Here is a 17,421-nt window from a genome sequence, read left to right on the forward strand (position 1 = left end):
TGCCTCAAATAACCACTCAGTTATCAAATAAAGCATTTGCAATGGTGCTTTGACACAATTGTTTTTGAAACAGTTGTCTATGTTGGTTAGAGGTTTTAGAGACTCTCTTAATAGTCTCAGGGTGTCTCAACAGTCCCTAAACATGGTCATTTGACTCCAAAGCCACAATCTTAATGGAGAACTGTGCTGGCACATTGTTCTTCAGAGACTTGAAATTCCTAATTATTCATTCAAGATGTAAGCTAGTTTTAATCTTTACAATGCATAAAGATCATTTGCACTGATCATGGAAGCCTGTAATTTTGCTCTTTTGGGGACAGAGAAAAATGCCAAATATTTGTGATCAGGAAAGCTGGCCAAAGAATTACCTTTTTCATTGTGAACTCTCCAAATGTGATACACTGCAACAAAATGGGCAACCAAATCAAAGTGCACTATTTGAATGGTCCTTTGTATTTACTCGATGCTCTGATTATAACAATATACTCAGGAAAGCAGACTAGGGATGCTCAATCCCATTTTTTAAATGCGGAAACAGAAGCATAAGACTTTTCCAGGCCACATGAATACTAAATTGGGTTAACGATATTAAATACACTATGATCTTTAAAAGACATTATGCTGATTCTCAACGTTTAGCCTTTCCACATTCATTGACCTTTTCATGTTCAGCCCTTGTCTATAAACTGTGGGAAATAAAAATAAAAGAAAGATTTTGTTCTGGTCTCTATTAAATGTTAAAATGACATAGAAAATAAAGTAACTAAAAAAATATGCCATAAGAAAGCAATTACTATTTCTTAAATTACAGTCAAATATTTTTGGAGACCATAAAGGAGATTAATGTGAATTTTTTAAATCATTGTGGAGAAAAGTGAAGAAAGGAATTAATTTAGCACCTACTATATGTTAAGCATTCAGCTTTATTTATATGTGTATATATATATAAACAGTGAGTTAAACCAACCAAGCCTATATATGCATAGGCTTCCCAGGAGGCACAGTGGTAAAGAATCCACCTGCCAATTCAGGAGACCCAAGAGACGTTTAGGCTTGATCACTGGATCAGGAAGATGCCCTGGAATAGGAAATGGCAACCCACTTCAGTATTCTTACCTGGAAAATTCCATGGACAGAAGAGCCTGGTGGACTGTAGTCCATAGGGTCGCAAAGAGTAGGACATGACTGAGCACACATGCACACATTAATGCATTTTATGTGTAAAAGTGAAAGTCACTCAGCCATGTCAGCCTCTTTGAGACCCCATGGACTATACAGTTCATGGACTTCTCTAGGCCAGAATACTAGAGTAGGTAGTGTTTTCCTTCTCCAGGGGATCTTCCCAACCCAGGAATTGAACCCAGGTCTCCAGCATTTCAGGCAGATTCTTTAGCAGCTGAGTCATCAGGGAAGCTCAAGAAAACTGCAGTGGATAGCTTATCCCTTCTCCAACGAATCTTCCCCACCCAGAAATCGAACCAGGGTCTCCTGCATTGCAGGAGGATTCTTTACCAGCTGAGCTTATGTGTACATACACACAGTAACTCATCAATTCCTCATAACAATTGTATAAATATTATTTGGGAAGAATGTGCCTTCTGACCTTGACCTCAGAGGATGATTAGCATTAGGATAGGAAAAGAAGAGAGAGAAAGACAGTCTTAGGTGGGAAAATATATTGTATCTCAAGGTTACAAGGGATCCTGGGAATTACTGAGTTTGTCCTAGGTTGATATATGGATTCCTCATCACTATCATCAGTATTCACTGCAATCCCTTTAGTGATGAAGAACTCACTCCTCTGAAGTAGTCCATTCCATACCAACTAGATGATCTGAATGTCAGAAAATTGAAAAGTAGGAGTGATTATGATAATCTGTATGGCACACATAGGAATCATAAGGTAATATGCCTGCTTCATATCCCTGGTGTTTGTGGAGTGTTAGGTAGGTAAAGGGGGCCAGAATACAAACTCCTTGTTACCTCAGGATTTTTCATTAGCTGAAAGTCCTAGCCTATGCCAGTCTTCTTATTATGGTTACTTTTGTTCCTAGTTTATCTTCTTAGGAATTAACACCTATTTGCTAAGGAGTAAAAGTCTCAGAATAGAAAACAGTAAGTGCTCGACTGGCACCATTCTCTTTCCTGATGGATAAATATAAAAATGAATGAAATCACTGGATATGCTTCCAAGGTTTACTCACGCACAAAGCACTTAGGACTGAGAGAGCATCTGCTGCATCCGCTTCTTCAGCATGTTAGCAGGTGTAAGTCTTGAAGGCAATTCATAACTAATCAGAAAATGTATGAAAAGCAGAGGGTCAACAAAGTCACACGTTCTCTTTGGCTCATTCAGCTCAATAGTAATATTCAAACTTCCAAGTAGTATGGCCTCCTAGACGCTTAGCCCTACCCCTGCCTGCATGGAAAAGGGCTTGTTCTCCCTCATCACTTGGTTTCTTGCCTCCTGGATCTTTGTCTTGCTCTGAATCCTGATAATTCACCAGGCTGTTGTACTGTGGTAGCTCAGATGGTAAAAAATCTGCCTGCAATGCAGGAGACTCTGGTTTGGTTCCTGGGTCAGGAAGATCCCCTGGAGAAGGGCCTGACAACCCGCTCCAGTATTCTGGCCTGGAGAATCCCCATAGACAGAGGATCCTGGTGGGCTACAGTCTATGCGGTTTCAGAGTCAGACATGACTAAGAACGGCACACAGCACAGCTGTACTCTGTTGTGATCCTTTGACTGCTACACGTTTGCTTTGTAGCAGTTCCTCCCAGTCTTTCATCTAATTTAACAAAGAAATCACATTGTCATGTTAATAGGACAGAACAGAGTAATAACCAACCAAAGCTTGAGGCTAAAAAGAAGAGAGGTTACACTCAAAAGCCCTACAGTTTTCAGATCATTCCAGAAAGTGTACCACATCCACGCTCCCTTTTTGTCTGCATTAGAGAATATGCCTCCACCCACTCTCTTCTCAAAGTAGTGGTAGTCCTTGTAGCAAAAAAAGAAGGCGCAGGCTTCACTTTGTTCATTTAAAGGTAGTCTACCAAAACATACCTTCTGGGTATGGTATTATGGTGACCAGACAGAGCTTTTTGTTCAGTTAAAGCCTCCATTTTTGATACCAGCTTTACATAGTATTATGGATAATGCAAAAGTTAACAGTTTCTCTGCAGTGTGTTTTAGTGCAGAAATATAGGTTTTCCTTTTTCTGTTTGTTTTTTGAAAGAGAGAGAGGGAAAATAAAGCTTCTTGTAGAGAAAGGCAATTTTAGTGTTGGCCATGCTGAAAAAAATCAGATCAATAGTCTCTGATCACGGAGAGGATAAAAGCACCATACTTCCCAGAGATTGTCATCAGAGCCAACTGAAATGTTTCAGGTTATTGGCTTGGGAAAAGTAGGCAGTGAGAAATAAAAAACACTCCATTACCTCTTAATAGAATTTGCTTTTGCAGATTGTAGTGAGGTGAAAGTCACTCAGTCGTATCAGACTCTTTGCGACCACATGGATACAGTCCATGGAATTCTCCAGGCCAGAACACTGGAGTGGGTAGTGTTTCCCTTCTCCAGGGGACCTTCTCAACCCGGGGATCAAACCTAGGTCTCCTGTGTTGCAGGCGGATTTTTTACCAGCTGAGCCACAAGGGAAGGCCGAGAATACTGGAGTGGGTAGACTATCCCTTCTCCAGCAGATATTTCCAACCCAGGGTTCCTAGATTGTAAACTCCAAATATTAAATATGCTTTAGCTGACTAACTCCTGAAATTAAGACTCCATATTGTTCCCTTTGGAAGTTTCTTTCTTTCCAAAATTATTTTTCCATTTCATGCAAATATTAGCTCAGTCTAGATTTATAAAATGCTGCATTCCTCTTTTTTTTTTTTTTTTTTAAACTCAATCAAAGAAAAATTTAATCCTGAATGAAGTCCCTCTGTCTTTGGCAATGTGATCATTGGTAGGCCCCAGTAAGTTTTTCAACCACTGTGATTGCAACCTTGACCCAAAGCCTGATTTATTTCAGTTGTGTTTATTAAACCAAATTCTTACCAAATTCTAAGTCATTTTCAATAGTGAATTACTTCCTTAGACTTATTAAATGTCTTTCTAACATGTGTAACAAATTTATAATATAAATTTTCATGCAAAATAACCCTCCAAATATTTTGAGTTTCAGTTCAGAATTTCTATTGCATTCATTCATTATTTCTCTAAATTTCTATTAGTTATGCTGTAATTGTGCATGGAAGAATAATCAATGGATCTTGACTCTAGAACATCTTCCCTGTCCTAATCTGACAGAAATTTTTATTTACATATTTTTTAATTATAAATTTATTTATTTTATGAGACATCAAAAATCTTTATTAATTATATATGTACTAATCAGTTTAGAATGAATAAATGAATTAGTAAAGTATCAAATGTTCAAATCAAGTTACTGAAATGATTGCCTAAATTATCTTCAGAACCTAATACACATCTTTTCTCAATGCTCTAATTTCACACATCATCAGTGTTTACTTTTATTTCTTAAAAGGCCACTATTTAAATCATGATAATTTTCAAAAATAACTCTCTCCCCTTCCTGTTTTCTTGTATTCCTTTCCCATTCATTATTTGCATTGATCCATGGGCTGATTCAAATAAATTGGCTTAGGAAGGATAACTAATTGTGTCAACTACTTGAGGATACCAGAGGCCATTGTCGTAGATGTTATGGAGTGTTGCTCAGATTCCCCTTTCAAGACTGCGGCACTCTTTCCTTAAGCCACAGAATGTGAGTCCCTCTCTGGGAATGGCCATCCAGTCAAAGAGAGTTTCCTGGCCCTAATTATGCCCCACCCCCAGCCCATAACCAAGGGTAGGGGTGATGAATGCATGTGCATGGTGTGTGCTAAGTTGCTTCCTTTCTGTGACTGTATAGACTGTAACCTGCTAGACTCCATGGTCCATGGAATTCTCTAGGCAAGAATACTGGAAAAGGTTGCCATGCACTCCTCCAGGGAATCTTCCCAACCCAGGAATGGAACCCCCATTTCTTAAGTCTCTTGCTTTGTCAGGGAGATTCTTTACCACTAGTGCCGCCTGGGAAGTCTGACGAATGCATCACTGAAACTCTCTCAGTCGTGTCTGACTCTTTGCATCCCCATGGACCATACAGCCCATGGAATTCTCCAGAATACAGGAGTGGGCAGCCTTTCCCTTCTTCGGGGAATCTTCCCAACCCAGGAACGCAGGTCTCCTGCATTGCAGGTGGATTCTTTACTAGCTGAGCACACAGGGAAGCCCAAGAATACTGTGTCCTGCCTTGCAGGCAGATTCTTTTCCAACTGAGCTGTCAGGGAAGCCCTGATGAATGCGTAGGGATGCTTAAAAAGGCCAAGTCTCTTTCCTCAAAGGGGACAAATCTGAAGGGTGTCTCAGCTACAGAGCTCTTGTGGAATAAGCTGAGGCCTTTATCATGACTGCTTCACAATTAAACGTCCCCTCTGCACAATTCTGCTTTCTTCATGTTCCCCATATGGCATTCCACAATGGAGTCTCCATCTCAGAGTCTGCTTCTCTGAAACCCTGACCAGGGTTCGACCTAACACACTCAAAGCAAGCATGAGTAATAGTAAAAAGTAACAATGCTAATTTTTGTCCATTGAAGGCCTATTAAATAACTGACATCATGCTAAATTTTTCAAGTGTTATTTCTCTTACTTCCTACAAATATCCTATGATTTAGAGATTGGTTTTGTTTTTATTTTGTGTTTGACAGAAACAAAGAAACAAATTCAGAAAGGTAAATAGCTTTTTCAAATTTAAACAAGTGTTATATAGGAGAGATATTATTCATACTAATTCTGAACTGTAATATCACACTGTCTCTCAAAATAGTTGGTCAAACCTAGAGCATATATATAACTATTTGGGGAGATAAAATTTTAAATTTCTTTTTTTATCTCTGAATTCAATGTTAAATTATACCATCTTGTGAATAATGTAGATGAATATACTTCACCCATTTTATAATTTGTGGGTCAGTTATTCTCATTGCTGATAAGATTTTGACAAATTCATCTAAAGTCATTCACTCCTATACAGTTTTTTATTATATTTACAATATACAAGTTCTTTTTTCTAATATTTGCAAATTTTACTATTATGAGCAATTTTATGGCCCTTTGCCAAAAATTTGCTTCTGTTATATAATGTAAAGGCAATCCTACCAGCCAGACTCTTCAACATTTAATCAGTTCAGAATAAATTTGAAACGGCTTTATTATCTGATTAAGACCTAAGTTAAAATATATAAATAGAATTTTATACCATTAAGATGTAAAATGTCCTTCCTCTCTCATGTGTTTTATTTCATTTGATTCCCACAATATTGTGAGACCGATGAATTATAAATAGATGAAGAAACTGAGCCCCAGGAAGGAAGAGGGGTTAAGTCCCTCACTACAGAGGTTCTGAGAATCCAGGAACATGGAGGGCACAGCCCCTATTGCCATTTAAGCTTTTCTGAGCTGAAAGCTTCATTGCCATGGAATCTAAATCTGGCTTTATGAGCAAAGATATGAAGAGCACAAACTAGCTGTAATTCTTCACTGTAGCATTTTAAAAATTAAGGACAGGAAGAGATTGTGTTTTTTCTCCTCAATCTTCCCTCTTTAACTAGTCAGCTCTGCTTATTTTTATCTTAGTTACTTGATCACTATTAAAACACTAAAATCATATGTTCTGTAAGATCAAAGCACCACATTTGTTGTGAAAAAATTTTTCCACAAACTTTACTGAGAATGAGTTTAAAAACATCTTAAAATATCCTACCACACTTGCTTCTTCATATGTTCTGTGGGTGTGTTTTCCCATTAATTAACGCTCACTTCTCTAGCTGCTGCAATTGTTTCATTTTATAGTTTGAACCCCTTTTTATCAACTTCCCATTTTAGTCTTTTGAAAATACTCTCAAAATGAGTATGAGATGCAGTATATCCCATTTTTTTTACTGCTGAAGATTAGGCAAAGAGTACAGAACATAAATTCCACATTTGAGACACTTTAAATCATTTGTTATTACTAAGTTACAGAAGGGTTGGTTTCATGTGAATTTTTGGCCACAAAAATCCAGTTTTCAAGTCATAGACTCATTAGGGGTTGAGAGTCTTCCCTCTTTTTCACCCCCAATGCTTCCGGTTCTTCTATTATAACTTTTACATCCCTCTGACAGAGCAAGTAACAAAATCTACTGTAAATGTTGCTTGATTCTTTCATTCTAGCCTTTACATTTCTGCAAGTTCAGATGATGTTTATTTTCTGAACTCACACAGTAACTGTGCACACTCAAGACTAAATAAACATCTGTGAAGTTGATAAAGGAATCAGTGAAGGTAGGAATATATGAATCAAAAACTAGCCATTTAGACTAGACTGACTAGATTTAAAAAAAAAAATTGACTATAACATCTATCTAGACAGAATTTTTTCACTTTTTTTAACCAAGAAAAATTTCTAACTTCTATTATAAATATAGGAAATGCCAGTGATCAATAGTTTTGTTTTGCTTCATATGAACATCTAAATATCTTTGATATTGTGCTGAAAGTAATTGTTTTCTCTGGAAATAATAATCACAGGAGCTCTTAATAAAAGAGAAATACATGTGAATTCTAGCTATCTTGTTGAAGCAATGCTGACATGTTTCATAGATTTTTTTGTTATTTTAAAAAGAATGTCTTATATAGATGTAGTATCCAGGGGATCTAATTTAACCTACAGAGTGATGAAATGCATAGTACAATAAGGCCCTCAATACTAGAATTGTTACCTTGTTGGAATAATATATAACAAAAGATTATTCTTTTCAGTTTCTGAAAAGCTTGATAAATAAAAGGCTGTCTTTATACCCTTAATACCACATAAGGTTTAGGATTTTTATAAGCAAACATGGTTCAGTGTTTCATTTTGAAATACTATTGATATGTAAGTATTGTGTTTTCAACTGACTATTATTTCTCAAAGTAATTTTCAAAAAGATGGGTTTTTGAGAGGCCATTATTTTCAAGATGTCTTTGAAATTCTACCTTTATTTCACAATTTCTTTCTGCATCTGTTTTGTATTAAGTTCTAAAGACTGCATAAGTGTTATGATATGTTTAGCTTTCAGTTTTTCAAAATCCTGCAGTTTCTCTCATGGACTATTTTCATCATATTACAATATAAAACTGAATCTTAGGAGTCTAAAATTAATAACTCAATAGGTTACCTCTCAAAGATGTTTCTTCTCTTGAAAAAGGAGAAAGAGGAATTTTAAAAATAACTATTGAACTGTTATAATATCATTCACTTTCTTTCTTCATCTGGTATGCATTATAAAAGGTCAACTTAGAGAATTTGGAAAGCATGACATCATTATCTTTAAGGAATAATGGATAGTTTTATAGAATATTTATCAGTGTATAATAGATTAATTCTGAATTTATCTCAGATCCACAAAGATGTACTGAATACCTATATGTTAGCTACCTGTCCAGGAACTGAGGACTCTGTAGCAGTTATGTGAATACAGTTGAGAGGACTGCCTTTGGGGAGCTTTAAGTCTTACAGAGGAACAAACATATAAACCAACATGTAGCAAGAGCACTGCAAGAAGTATGTTCAAGGAACTCAGTCCAAGTAACACATCATCCAAGTGGTGGAAGAAGGGAAGACTTCCTAACCAAATAACATGTAAGCCTATGCTTAAAGGAGAAAAAGAGTATTTCAGGTAAAACAAGGAGAGGACATAGAAAGGTAGAAGGCAGTAAGGTAGAGACTAAGGACAAAGAAAATATGAAAAAGCCTACCAAATTCCAGTACGGTGATCTCATAGTCATAGCAAACCTCATCTAATATACTATGATCAGATTATCTTTTAAAGAAAGTTTTTTATATTGTCTGTAAAAGTTACATAGATGGCTAAGATCTTTGGCTTCAATTATAGCATGTTACATATCCTTAGCCAAAGTAAAGATACTAGATATTTTCAAATTAAATCCGGGGATAAATTGTTGCTTAGCATAGATATATGTGCTTCACATAAATTTACATGTTGCTAGAAGCTCTCCATGGAGTACATAAAAAAGAAATTGACTATTATAGTGTTAAGATTCAATATTAAGGGCCATTGAGATAAAATCCTGAGAGACATGAAATAGTTTTTGTCAGAAGTTTGCTTCTTATTCTAGAAGCATCTGTAAGAATACAATGTAGTTTAAAAAGTCTGGGCCTTTCTTCTGCATTTTTTTCCTTTATTATATTATATATTTTTGAAAAAAAAGTAATCGTACTTATTTTGCTAACCATTGCCAGCACTTGGCATCATGCCTGGTAGATAAAATGTTTGCTAAATTATTTATCCTGTTCAGTTCAGTTCAGTCACTCAGTCGTGTCTGACTCTTTGTGACCCCATGGACTGCAGCACACCAGGCTTTTCTGTCCATGACCAACTCTTGGAGTCTACTCAAACTCATGTCCATGGAGTTGGTGATGCCATATAACCATCTCATCCTCTGTCATCCCCTCCTCCTCCCACCTTCAGTCTTTCCCAGCATCAGGGTCTTTTCCAGTGGGTCAATTTTATTTATTACATAAATGAATACTGTTTTCTATTCTTACATTTGGTTATTTTCTCATTTAGTTTCTCATCTGCTAAATTACCATATGAAAAAAGAAATATATCAATATCAGGAAAAATTTTAATACATTTATTCACTTTACACTTAAAGGTTACTTGTAGTATATATAGGACAATATCAGGACAGGGAATATATAGTTGAGTAAAGCATGGTATCTCCCTTCCAGAAGTCTTAATCTAGACAGAGTATTAAACAACTATTGAATGGAATAAGTGCTATAGTATTGAGACGTTATACTGTTGAAAGGGAGGGAAAAAAAAAACAAAAACTCTGGAGGAGAAATTTGAATTGTTAACCAAGTATGTCATTGGGAGAAAAACTTGTTCTTAAGAATTAATATTCAGTTGATTTCAACTAAGTTTGCTACTAAAGGATAATTTATTAGCACAAGGTAAGGTAGTAACCTTTCAGATAATTTTTAACTAATCCTGCCTTGATTTTAAATCAATGCATTTTTTATTATACACATTACATGTCTATAAAACCAAAAAAATTAACCATTTTGAAGAAAAATTAGCTAAAATAATTTGGAATGCATTAATGGTGAAGATAGAGCACTGTACTAAAGAGTTCAAGGATTTCATATCAAGAAGCCTAACCAAAACTATAAGATACTACAGTTTATCCTTTTTAATTGCTGAGAACCCCACAAACAAATATAGCATGCTGACAAAATTTGTTTTAAAATGCTTATTAAATATAATGGTATCATTTCCTAAAAGTATCTCTGAAGCCTGCACTATAATTGCCGTTATCCATCACTTGAGGAATAGAAAGGAACCCTGGAAGTGATATGCTTTGCTCACTATTCCTATGGCATCAACAATGATTCTAAACAGGCTACTGCAATGTCTCTGGTGTTTAAAATAACTAGCTAGTATGAGAGATGCAAGGATTTGAATGAGAATGTTTCCATATGCCTTAAAGGCAGAAGAAATTAAGGATAATTTTTTCTTAGCTAAGTTTATTTTGGGGTTTTGCTCACATTGCTGTTTCCAACCATGCTTAATCTTATATCAAAATTCTGACTGGAATAATCCATTAGCCTGTTTTATTTTTATATTTTTGATATTGAGATATAAATATCTTAGGATAAAATTTCACAGTTTAAATATCAATGAATACCCCTTGCACATCTCCTATGTTCCTATTGATAACCATAGGAAAAGTATTAAGTAGTAGTAATTCTGAATATATACAGGTTACCATTAAACAATCAGTTTATACACATTTATAAAATATGTTATACAATCTATACAAATTAGTTTTTGCTGCAAAACAAATCACCCCAAAACTTAGTGGTTTCAAAGCCATTTATTTTGCTCATGATTCAATGGATTGGCAATTTAGGCTGAACTCAGCTGGAGGTCATCTGCTGGTTTTGGAAAGACTTATGCATCTGTCTTCAACTGCCAGCCAACTTCAAGGTACTAATGTGAGGAATCAGCTGACTGTCAGCTGGAACAACTACGGCAAATGGGTTGTGTGTTTCTCATCATCCATTAAGCTAGCCCAGACTTATTCACATGGAAATCTCAGGGTTCCAAGACACAAGAGTAGAAGCATCATGGTCTAGGCTCAGAGTTTGCTCAATATCATTTCTGTCACTTTCTATTGGTGCAAACAAGTCATACAGCCATATCACACTCAAAGGATGGGGAAACTTCCTGTGGGGAGGAACTGCAAAGCATTGAGGCCATTTTTGCCATCTACCTCCATCTGTTCTCCAGCCACAATTTTTTACAATTCTCTAACTTACGGCCCTCATGCAGGACCCACAAAAATCTCATTCAGTTATTGTTATGATTTGTTTCAGTTAGCTTTTGCTACAAAACAAACTCCACAGAATTTATGATGCAATTCTATGGGTCAATAATTTGAGCTGGACGTGTTTTTTTTTTTCTGTTGGTTTTAGTTGGGCTCCTTGATGCATCTGCAGTCAGCTATCAGGTCAGCTAGAAGTTGTTTGGGGAGGCAAAAGCCAGGATGGTTGTGTCTGCTCTAAGTGGTCTCTCATCCTACTTCAGGCTCAAAGGCTGTGCTCCGTGGTTGTCACAGGGCTTCAAAATAGCAATCTCCAATGCACACATGCATTGCAATCATCTGTCTGTTCTGTCTTTGCTAATGTCTCATTGACCAATGCAATTCACTTCAAGAGGCACAGTGAATGAGTGTAGAAGGGGGCTCCCCAAGGTATGAATTCAGGAAGGTATGAAAAATGCTGGGTTCATTATTGCACCAATCTACCACATAGGCTAAACAGTGTCAGATGATCCTAAACCTCAGTTATGGTATTTTTAAGGCTAAACTAAGTTAGATTTACATGCCGTGTTAAGTAGGGGGAAAAGATCATCTGGGAAAATAATCATTTGCACAACACTAAAACTCAGTATGTGCTCTCACCTGCAACACAGACTGTGTCAACTCCTGACTAAATTAATCTGTCACTACTTTAATTGATCCCTTTTATTGGATTCAGTCAGTTAAAGTACTTGATCTGGTTATTTTTCCATTTTATATGATTTGTGTTCTCTTTTTTTTAATGTTGGGAAAATTTAATCACTTTAATTTTTAGTAGAAATTTGGCAGCAGTTATAAAGAAAAAAAATTAACAGAGACATATTTTGAACTAAAATTAATGAATTAATTTCAGAAAATAGCATATCTCAAAGACAATGATATGATATTTGCTACTTCATCTATCTTAACATCATCCATGTTAAATGTCTCTTTCAAATATTGGTTCTACTGATTTCTGTACTTTAGTTTATACTTGATAGGACCAAAAACAGATATATTTATTTATGAACTGCTGGAAAGACATGTGGATATATCTAAGCAAACATGAAATATGCTGAATATTCCATATCCAAAATGAAAGTATAGGTTCTTTTAGCCAGCATATACTAGTTGTTTTTCATTAATGAACAGTGGTATCATTATTTGTATTACCTTTGATTTTGCTGCAGGTTAAACTGTTGGAGAGAATGGACATATTTATGAAACTGTTAACAATCTAAAATTAAATTAAGAGTTTGATCAAAACTATGGACATAGTAGACTGATCCAAAAACAATAGTAGAGGTGGAAAAACTAGTCCAAATTCATGTCTTCAGCTTCTATATTCAATTCTATTTCCTGTGAAACTTATTTATATTTATTACTGTGCTTATAGCTGAAGCTTTAGGTGTAATAAAGGAATAAAGACTGTAGGATGTGAATTTTTTCTTCAAGTAAACATTAGACTTGAGGATTCAAAAGATTTTAAACTCTGTTTGCTCAGTTGTGTCCAACTCTTTGTGAACCCCTGGACTGTAGCCCACCAGGCTCTTCGGTGCATGGGATTTTCCAGGCAAGAATACTGAGTGGGTTGCCATTTCCTCCCCCAGGGGATCTTCCCAACCCAGAAATTTTATGAGTTTCTAAAAAACATTTGAAGATAAAAACAAAGGTGACTAAGCTATATTGATTAAGACATGCAAACTTGACGATTTTAATGAGTATGAGGCATGTCTGTTGAAGCTCTTGAACTCAGAGGTAAAGTTTTCACTTGTGAACAGCATGGTAGAAAATGAATTTTCCATGAGGTCAACTTTTATCTGGTAACACCAAAGGATACCATCAAAGTCTTTCAGTAAACCCTCCAAAATATTCTTACCTAGTCTTGATTATAATGTCATTGTATGTAGTCAAAAAGACCTGAAAAAACAACTCAAGTGTGTGGCTTAATATACCAAAAGATAATTCAAATACAGATTTTTATATGGCCTATGTGCAGCCAATAAATTTAAAGACATATAATTGAGTATTTCTACATCATTGATAAATAATAAAATGTTCTTCACTAAGTTGAAAATTAGTCTATCAACTTGTACATCCTGATGACATAAAGATTTAGTTAAATCTGAAGATCTTAGAAAGCTCTTATATAAGGTAAACTTCTACACATCTAGAAGTTCATTGAATTCTTATCTGTAATCTTCAGCTTTGGGTAACCCACCAGTAGTTCTTAATGTTAAAATGAGTACATGTTTTTGAGCTTCTGAATGCAGTTGTCTGCATTTACTCATTTATGCTGGATTTAGCAGGCATGGAGAACAGATAATAGCAAAAGAACATTGCAGCTACCCAAAGATTAACTAAAATATGACCTTTGCAAAGAGATTTTAAAAGAATACATGAAGAACAATATATCACATGATGACTAATAGAGAGCAGCTATAGATTGCTAACATACGCCTACAATTCTAGATCAGTCTGACATTCAGCAAAAGGAAATATGAAGACTCTTTGTTAACAGATGCCTTGAGAAGACCATAAGTCAGAGATGCAGACTCATAAAGAGACTAAGTTCTAAATGACCATCTGTAGTAATAAACAGAAATGCAATCTTCACTTGTGTAGGAAGAGCTGTTTATCAGGCATGGATCATTTTTAGCTGCATAAGCTGATTAGTTTATAATATCTGTCGTTGATGATAAATACTTGGTTTGGTGCTTCACCACAGTAACCGTATCTTTCAGTTGTAAATCAAAGTCAGATTTTCATTTTTTCTCCATAATGAAAGTAGATTTTTTTGCATTTATATTTATATAAATAATACCAGCTTATTACTGATCATTTAAACATAATAAAGCTAGAAAGAAAAGAATAAAAATCCTTTGGACTCGTACTACCTTAAGATAATGACAATTAATTTTTGTAATCATGTGTTCATCTCTTCAAGCATACACAGACACACGTGTTACACAAAATGAGATTATATCATGCCTGCTGCTATGATTAGGATGATTTTCCCTTGCTTTTATCCTCCTATGAAAGTATTTATCACACTTGGTTAATCTTTTTAATATTCTGTATCTGTCTTTCTAGATTTTCCTCTGTCCTACTGTAATCCTAAGTAGATTCAAACATGTGGAGGGATATTTTTGTGAATATTTTTAATGAATTAAAGCACTTTACATATTTTTGCATCTCATTATCTTAATCTTCCTATATCACATGATCTATCTCTAATTCATTCTTTTCAATGGGTACATAACAAGCATATGACTATGCCTTAATTTGTCTAGACATTGCTTTGTTAATATTAACTTTGCTTCCTGTTTGGAGAGATTAACAAACAATACTACAGAAAACATCTCTGAATAGCTGCATTCTTGAGTATTAATAATTTTCTTTCTTTGGGATAGATTTCCAGGAATAGATTACAGGGATAAAAGAATAAAGTCATTTTTAATTTAAATAGATGCTGCCAGAATTTTTTTCAGAAATTCTATAATTGCAAAGTGTACTACTGAGTGAATTTTCATATGGTAAAAGATTACTAGATATGGTCTTCTTCAAACTGAAGAGGTTAGAGCAGATGACTCAATGTTCCTAATTTTAAAGTTTTATTATTTTTAAGGGAATAAAACCAACCAACAACAACAATAACAACAACAAAAAACAACTCTTCAGATATGCTATGAAATCAGTTTTAAAGTCTTGGTGAACACTAAACATTTTTTTTTGTCAGGATGGGGCATTGTTAGGTAGCTCCCAATCATATTTTATCTGCTAAATACTGCATACTTGCTTGATTTATGGAAGATATTTCAGTCTCAAGTTGTCCTTAGAATTGAAAAATTCTAAATTCAGAAGGGGTTCCAAACTAGAAAAATAATCTCAACTCACAAATCTTTCCTATTGCAAGAATATTTGCATATACAATATCCCAATAAATGATAAAAAGTTTCTCTAAAGCTAAATAAAGATTTTCTCTAAAAGCAATAATTATCTTATAGAATGAAGCAATATCCTTTTTCTGGGTAAGATACAGCAACACTTAATTTGTGTGAACAGCACATATATACAAAATATTCCACATATATACAAAATATTCCACATATAATGAACAATTCAAACTCTATCAATATGAACTCTTAGGACAAAATATATGTGCATATACAATCACTGGTGTTGTAGTCAATTCAAAGATGTCCAGCATCGAAATAATTTTGTAATTCTTCCTTGAAATATCAGAAGCAGTATTATATAGTTAAAGAAAAGTGAGAGGAAGTAATAGACTATGGCCTCTGACAATTTTTCAATCTCCAAGTAAACTTATTTTTATATACTAAATAATTGGTGAATTCTCTTTCATAAAATTGCAAAGCCTTGTTATTAAAAATGAGCTTTCTGTGTCAAAGTGTCTCGATCACTTTCAAAATGTCAGTTGAATTTGACTGAAAGTCCTTGACCTTGAACTTTTCATAGTTGGCTTTTGATTGACACATTTATTCAATTTGACCTTTCCTTTTAACTAAACTATTCTTCTTCTGATTGAATCTTCATTGGAAGATTAATGTTGTAACTCACAATCTAAGCAACAGTTTGAATAGTCTTTTCTGACATTGATGTGTTCGAATTCCCTAAATTCTTAGTATTTTTGAAGTTGATGAGAATCTTCATGACTGTGAATGACAATGCTTAAATGGAGGATGTGACCCAAATTTCCTTTTTTTGCAGTGGGGTACTTTTTCACACAGAAATGTATTCCTAAGCATTAAGAACTACCAAGTTAGACTTGGCCAAATAATACTCAGTATTTGGTCATAAAGCACATAGTTGATATGATACAGCTACTTATTGAAGATTATGCTTGCTAAAATATTTACTAATATTGCAAATAAAATGAGACTACTTAAAACAAACTTAAATTTTGAGGGGAAACTTGAAACAGGTATTTAACTGGAAAATTCACCTTTAGAAATTCTTATATAAAATTAATTATTCCATGTGGAATATCATGTCTTTGTAAAAAGATTTGGTATAATCTGGATCTCCAGCTCCTCTGGGGTTCTTCTATGTTCTGCCTGAGAAATGAGCAATTCTCTCTTTTCAGTTCTTGTCCCAGTAGTCAGACCTTATCATACATAACACAAAGAAATCTGTTAATATTCTCAGTTTTCTTCATGAAAATCTCCCTAGGCAGATTCAAAGTTTGTCCACTGTGTATAATAGGTGGTTTGCATTATCTTATGGGACAGTGTTGCCAAACTTTCCAGCACTATGAAGGGCCACTTTTTCTCCAGTCTCCGGGAAGTCTCCTCACTGTTCCTCGAGCCCTTATCAATGGTCTCCCTGAGACCCTTCCTTCTCAGTAGCAACGTCCTCATAGCCTTCCAAGGCTCTGCACTGCAACCCAAGCCCATGTTGCATGTTTAGACATCAGTTACAGTGGCACCCTACCTCCAGGCACCCAGTTATTTTATAGTTACTTACTGCTGTATCACAAGCCACCCCTCAACCTAGTGTTGTAAAATGACAACTATTTGGCTATGCTTACAATTTTTGGGTCATTAAGTCAGGCAGGTAATGCTGAGGGTGTTTTTAACCTATTGCACAATGGCTGGGCCTTCAGCCATTGTAGCCAAATAGCTGGAGATAGATCAGAGCCTCAGTCCTAGAAGGAGATGGATCCCACAGTTTTTTCTGTGCTTCTGCCAGGGCTAGAAAGTCACAGATAGTTTATTTACCCACAAATCTGGTGGCTGGGCTAACATGGTTTTAAAACGGGGCATATCTGGACTTTTCTCTTTCTGCATGGCATGTCTCCACATAAATAGTTTGATCTTTTTTTATGACAACCTCAGGATAGTCCAACTTTTTAAAAGGCCTCTGGCTTCCCCCAGAACAAATGTTTCAGGAAGTCTAGGAAGACATTTCACTTCTTCTTATGATCTAGCCACAAATTTTCAATACATC

General features: G+C 35.2%; 1 protein-coding gene across 1 annotated transcript in view; it reads left to right on the top strand.

Moving 5' to 3' along the window:
• Window positions 1-17,421, top strand: part of CNTN5 (contactin 5) — a 663,141-nt gene that overhangs the window by 490,403 nt on the left and 155,317 nt on the right. The gene's annotated exons all lie outside the window — the stretch shown is intronic.

The sequence above is a fragment of the Bos mutus genome, chromosome 15 (genome assembly GCF_027580195.1).
Source record: "Bos mutus isolate GX-2022 chromosome 15, NWIPB_WYAK_1.1, whole genome shotgun sequence".
NCBI lineage: Eukaryota > Metazoa > Chordata > Mammalia > Artiodactyla > Bovidae > Bos > Bos mutus.